The sequence below is a fragment of the Triticum urartu genome, chromosome 6A, assembly GCF_056163025.1.
Source record: "Triticum urartu cultivar PI428250 chromosome 6A, HENAU_Tu73, whole genome shotgun sequence".
NCBI lineage: Eukaryota > Viridiplantae > Streptophyta > Magnoliopsida > Poales > Poaceae > Triticum > Triticum urartu.
Window position 1 is genome coordinate 32,820,005 of NC_141878.1, and position 7,176 is coordinate 32,827,180.

Genomic DNA, 7,176 nt, shown 5'->3' on the forward strand with positions numbered 1-7,176 from the left:
TCACGCGTTGGTGGACTTGGAGGAGCGGGAGTCTGCTGACTCGGTGGCGGACTTCGACGAGGAGTCGGGTGACGCGGTGTCGGTGGCCTTCGAAAGATGATGCAATCCTTTCTCCATAGGATGATACGATGTTTGGCATCTCCGAGTGTGTGCTCCTCGTCACCTCCAGGAATGTCAAGCTCTAGCCCCGAATATTGGTCCACCACCTCATCAACCACGACACGAGCATAGCCTGCTGGAATCGGTTGCAATGGAAGGTTGCATCGGGGGAATTTGTATAAGCAACACCGTCCGCCACCTTCAAGGATATGTTCTTAATTTTGAAGTGTAGCTCGCAGTTAGTGTTCTCCGCGATGTCATCCACGGGGTATCTATCCAGCATTGCGTCAAACGGGGCGGAACCCACGCTGCTTCTCGGCATGGATGGGGCGGTGGTATCCAATGCTGGATTATCCGCTAGCTGCTGCAGCTGCTGAGACCCCCTTTGCTGGCTAAGTGAGTCGATCTACTCCTGCTGTCGCTGGAATTTGATTGCCAAGTCCGCGTGCTCTGATTCTAGGCCTTGAAGGCGTTCATAGTCGAGCTTCCTCTGCTCCTCCTCCATCTTCCTCTTCTTCTCCTCCGCAATCTTCGTTCTCGCACGGGTTCTGTAGTCGGCGTTCCAGTCTGAAAACCCCTCACACCACGGAATAGCGACCATGCCTCGTGTTCTTCCCGGGTGTTCAGGATTTCCCAGGGCACGCGTAAGCTCGTCGTTCTCTCTGTTGGGCTCGAACAACCCGGATCGAGCCTCTTCTATTGCAACAAGTAGCTTATCTTCGGCTCCGTCCAGACATGCCTTCTTGGAAACTTTGCCTGTCTTCGGGTCCAACTCCCCCCCATGCGCATAGAACCAAGTCCTGCACCTGGGGGGCCAGCTCAATGTTTCTGGAGTGACACTTGATCCAGCATCTCTTTCTCAGACTTATCCCACTTAGGCATTCCCACCGCATAGCCACCTGGCCCCAGCTTATGGAACTTATCCTTTTTTGCGGCATTGGCCTTGTTTATTCTTGACCATTCCTTAGATAATTCTGAATCCTTGAATTTCACGAAATAGTCCCAATGAGCACTTTGATTCTCTAGTGTTCCCTCGAATACTGGAGTCTTCCTTCCTCCCTTGACGTACTTGTCCCATTCACGATTCTTGTGGTTCTTGAATGCAACCGCCATCTTCCTAAGAGCAGTGTCCTTGACTTTCTGCACATCTGCTTCTGTGAAATGATCTGGTAGGGTGAAATGTTCCATGAGAGTATCCCAAAGCAGACTTTTTTGTCTGTCATCGACAAAAGTAAGATCTGGATGTGGCTTTGCTGGCTTTCTCCATTCTTGAAGGGAGATCGGGAGTTGGTCCTTCACAAGAACCGCGCACTGACGAACAAACTTGTCCGCAATCTTCTTAGGCGCTAATGGTTCGCCATTACGTTTGATTGCCTCGATATTATACTTTACGCCCTCCTTCAACTTTTTGTTCGGGCCTCGTTTCATCCTTTTGCCTGAAGATTTGCTCGATCCGGATGGCTGAAAGAAAAAAGATCGATTCATTAATATATCTTCAACTCATTTAAAACATGTGATGATCACCAGATGCCTGCTTATATAAATATATATACCTCTCCGGTGTTGTCATAATCTTCTTCATTCTGATCATCATCTGGCCCGCGTATTATATCGAACATGGTCTGTTCTCCCTCTCTGTTGGTATTGTTCACCATAGCTTTTATTTAACTATGCCCAAAGAAATATAAAACAATTTAGTATTCAAATTACATCGTCTCGAATAATAGATATAATCTCGAATACATCGTCTCGAATAATAGATATAATCTCGAATACATCGTCTCGAATAATAGATATAATCTCAAATACACCGTCTTGAATAATAGACACTAGTAGAAAACGGACCATTAGCACCGGTTTGTAAGGGCCTTTAGTGCCGGTTATGGAACCGGCACTAAGGTTTCGGCACTAAAGGCCCCCCCCCTTTAGTACCGGTTCGGCACGAACCGGTGCTAAAGTGCCACCACGTGGCGTGAGCTCGCGCCCTGGTACGGGGCACCTTTAGTACCGGTTGGTGTTACCAACCGGTACTAAAGGTTTTTTTTAAAAAAATTTGGAAAAAATTTTGTTTTTTTTATTTTTAATTTTTCTAAATTATTTGATGATTTAGTCTCTAATCACCTCTCTTAACTGCTCAAGTGTGGATCACTCATTCCAAATCATCTAACTTCCTGACCGGTCACCCATCCCTCTCACTACTCCAGCCCGAGCACGCTTAACTTTCAGGTTCTATTCTCCTTCGTTTCCGAGTCTGCACTTGTTGTTTTCCTGACAATAGTAAGATGTGAATCCTATTAACCTTCAGGAATTTTGCTTGAGCATGAAGTGACACATTTCACTGTTTGAGTTTGAAACTATTGTTTTAAAAAACAATAATTATTTAGTAACACTAATATTTCTTAAATAATTAGTTTGACCATTGTTTGACCACAGTTTGACCATAGTTTGACCAGATTTGACCAAAATTGAAATAACTAAAATAATTATATAGTAACACTAATATTCTAGAATAATTAGTTTGACCATTGTTTGACCTCAGTTTGCCCACTATTTGAATATTTTTCAATTTTTTCCACTCTAGATCTTAAAAGCCCCGTAACTTTTTTTCTATTAGGTTTTTGAGAATTTTGCAAATGTTTAACGGGGTTCCCCCGTTAAATTTGGATGTAACTTTTCGAGTAGATGATTTTTCATATAAAAAACTTTTTCATCCGAGTTAGTATGCAAAAGTTATGCCCATTTTTACAAATTTCAGAGAGATTTTGCAAATAAAGTCAAAATTCACATTTGCAAATTTCCCAACAACTAGACCACATATCACATGAGAAACTTATTTTCTTTTATTTTTTGACATTTCCATTATTTTCATTTATTTTTTTTTAAACTGAAAAGGCGATCCACAGGGGGGGTAGAGTTTGAAAATGGGACCTTTAGTACCGGTTCGTGGCACGAACCGGTACTATAGGTTAGACCCCTTTAGTACCGGTTCGTGCGACGAACCGGTACTAAAGGTGATCGTGGGGCCCCGGCCTGGCGCCAGCCTGCCACCACCCCTTTAGTACCGGTTCGTGCCACGAACCGGTACTAAAGGTTCAACACGAACCGGCATTAATGCAAATCCGTTCGAACCGGCACTAATGGTACCATTAGTACCGGCTCAAATACGAACCGGCACTAATGTGCTTCACGTTTGACTCTTTTTCTACTAGTGAGATATAATCTCGAATACATCGTCTCGAATAATATATAATCTCGAATACATCGTCTTGAATATTATATATCGAGTACATCAATGGCTAGGTAGCTAATAAAGATCGAATACTACAGAAGAATCTAGGACACTCGCGGTTCCTGCGGCGCGGGCGGTGGACACCCAAAGAGAAGGAACCCTCACAGGATCATAGCTGAAGTGAGATCCCTGAAGAAACTGCCAGGTATTGGAGAACCTGCCGCCCTCTAACGCAACCATGTAGCGATGGACGTGCTCGTCCTCCTCCCTGACACGGCGACGTACCACCTCCGGCGGGGCCGGCTCCCTCCGCACCGAAATTGGCCCACGCGAACGCCACCAAATGAGATCAGGGTCGACGACGGGACCCGGGGCCGGGTTCCTTATCAAGCGGCGCGCCCCTCCAGGCAGCACCTCCCAGTGCCAGCCCGGCGGAGCCCAGTCCCGGACATGGGTCAGTCGGACGTCGTCGCGGACGGGTCGACGGCGAGGATGCGGGCCGGGCATCGTCGAGAACAAATACTAGCTATATGCCCGCAAAAAGTAACATTTTTTTAATGATTGGATTTTGATAACTAAAATTTCTAACATTTCTATATAACTAACATTTCTAATATTTCTAGAACTAAAAAAAAGAAAAATTTCTAACTTTTTTATAACTATTTCTATAACTAAAAAAATAGAAAAATTTCTAACAATTCTAACTTTTTTATAACTATTTCTATAACTAAAAACAGAAAAATTTCTAACAATTCTAACATTTCTAACAATTCTAACATTTCTAACTATTTCTAAAAAACAGAAAAATTTCTAACAATTTCTAAAAAACAGAAAAAATTTCTAACAATTCTAACTTTTCTATAACTATTTCTATAACTAAAAAACAGAAAAATTTCTAACAATTCTAACATTTCTAACTATTCTAACAATTCTAACATTTTTAACTATTCTAACAATTCTAACATTTCTAACTATTTCTAAAAAATAGAAAAATTTCTAACTATTTGTATAACTAAAAAACAAAAAAAGTATGTGTGTGTGCGCGCTCACCGGCGAGGCGAGAGGCGACGGGGGGCGGCGACGGGGACGGCGACGGGCGCGGCGACGACGGGGATGACGACGACGGGGACAGGGACGGGGCGGCGTTGACGGGGACGGGGACGTACGGGCCGGGGCGGCGACGACGACGGGGACGTACGGGGCGGCGACGACGGGGACGGGGATGACGCGGGACGGGCCGGGACGGGGCGGCGGTGACGACAGGGACGGGGACGACGGGGCGGCGACGACGGCGATGGGGGCGGCGACGAGGGATGGAGACGTACGGGGGGCGCGGCGGGCGACGGTGCAGAGGAGAAGAAGCAGATGAGAAACAGAAATTTTCGTAAGTGTTGTTTATATAGGAGGGGCCTTTAGTACCGGTTGGAGCCACCAACCGATACTAAAGGCCTGTTTTGGCCAGGCCAAGCGGCGGGAAGCGACCCCCTTTAGTACCGGGTGGTGGCTCCAACCGGTACTAAAGGCCCCCCCCTTTAGTACCGGTTGGTGCCACGACCCGGTACTAAAGGGGGTGCGCTGGCGCAGGTGCGGTGCGGCAAGTTTAGTCCCACCTCGCTAGCCGAGGGGCGACCGCACTGGTTTATAAACCCCCGTGCGGTAGCTCTCTCGAGCTCCTCTCCAAAGCAGGCCTACTGGGCCTACATGTTCTGTGCTGCCCTGTTGGCCTACTAGGCCTTTGTGGGCCTGCATCCTGGCCCAACAATAGGTTGGGTTTCTAGTCGTATGCCGGCCGCTTTGGCCTAGTAGGCGGGCTTTTTTTAATTTTTTTTTGCTTTATTTATTTTTGAGTTGTTTTTTTGTGTATTTAGAGTTTCTTTGTGAATATTTTTGCTTTAGGTACAAAAAATTACAAACTTTCTGTTAGTGCCCATAGTTTTCAAATTTGAATAGTTTAAATTTTGAATTATTTGAAATTAGTGTGAATCACTAGTTTGTGAATAACTTAACTTTAAAAATCAGTAAAGGCATGAAAGAATTTGTTTGCACATAAAATTTCTTCGCGTTTCAAATGCCAAAACACATAATTAACTACCCTAACTATTACAGAGATTCCCTTCTGGGTGTGAAACACAGAAGAAAGTGATGATAGTGAAGCCGATCACATCCCAGATCTTTGGGTGTGAAACTTTTTCTTCGCGTGTGTTCCTTTGCGCCATAACCATGGAAAATCTTCATCATTTAACGGGATGCTCGGGTCAATATTCACTATGAATGGAGCAATTTCATCAAACTTTTCATAATCTTCTTTCTTGTCTGTCTTGTCATCCACTCCCACGATGTTTCTCTTCCCAGAAAGAACTATGTGCCGCTTTGGCTCATCGTACGATGCATTTGCTTCCTTATCTTTTCTTTTTCTTGGCTTGGTAGACATGTTCTTCACATAGAAAACCTGTGCCACATCATTGGCTAGGACGAATGGTTCGTCTGCATACGCAAGATTGTTGAGATCCACTGTTGTCATTTCGTACTGCGGGTCTTCCGTTACCCCGCCTCGTGTCATATTGACCCATTTGCACCGAAACAAAGGGACCTTCAAACCACGTCGATAGTCAAGTTCCCATATGTCCTGTATATAACCATAATATGTTTCCTTTCCCGTCTTGGTTTCTGCATCAAAGCGGACACCACTGTTTTGGTTGGTGCTCTTCTTATCTTGGGCAATCGTGTAAAATGTATTACCATTTATCTCGTACCCTTTGAAAGTCATTATATTTGAAGATGGTAACTTGGACAACAAGTACATGTCATCTTCAATAGAGGTGTCATGCATGGTACGTGTCTGCAACCAGCTGGCGAAACTCCTGGTTTGTTCACGTGTAATCCAGTCATCAGACCGCTCCGGGTGTTTGGAGCGTAGCAAATTCTTGTGTTCATCCATATACGGAGCCACCAAGGCGGAATTCTATAGAACTGTCTAGTGTGCTTCAGTGAGAGAATGTCCGTCCATACATATTATTTGTTCCCCTCCTAGCGTGCCTTTTCCATCCAGTCTGCCCTTATGCCGCGATTCAGGAACACCAATCGGCTTAAGGTCAGGAATAAAGTCAATACAAAACTCAATGACCTCCTCATTTTAACGGCCCTTGGAGATGCTTCCTTTTGGCCTAGCACGGTTGTGAACATATTTCTTTAAGACTCACATGAACCTCTCAAAGGGGAACATATTGTGTAGAAATACAGGACCCAAAACGTTAATCTCTTCGCATAGGTGAACTAGGACGTGCGTCATGATGTTGAAGAAGGATGGTGGGAACACCAACTCGAAACTGACAAGACATTGCACCAAATCATTCTCTAACCTTGGTATGATTTCTGGATCGATTACCTTCTGAGAGATTGCATTGAGAAATGCACATAGCTTCACAATGGCTAATCGAACGTTTTCCGGTAGAAGCCCCCTCAATGCAACCGGAAGCAGTTGCGTCATAATCACGTGGTAGTCATGAGACTTTAGGTTCTGGAATTTTTTCTCTGCCATGTTTATTATTCCCTTTATATTCGACGAGAAGCCAGACGGTACCTTAATACTGAGCAGGCATTCAAAGAAGATTTCCTTCTCTTCTTTGGTAAGAGCGTAGCTTGCATGACCCTGATGTATGCCGTCTTTTCCGTGCATACGTTGCTGGTCCTCTCGTGCCTCAGGTGTATCTTTTGTCTTCCCATACACGCCCAAGAATCCAAGCAGGGTCACACAAAGATTCTTCGTCATGTGCATCACGTCAATTGCGGAGCAGACCTCTAGGTCTTTCCAATAGGGCAGGTCCCAAAATATAGATTTCTTCTTCCAC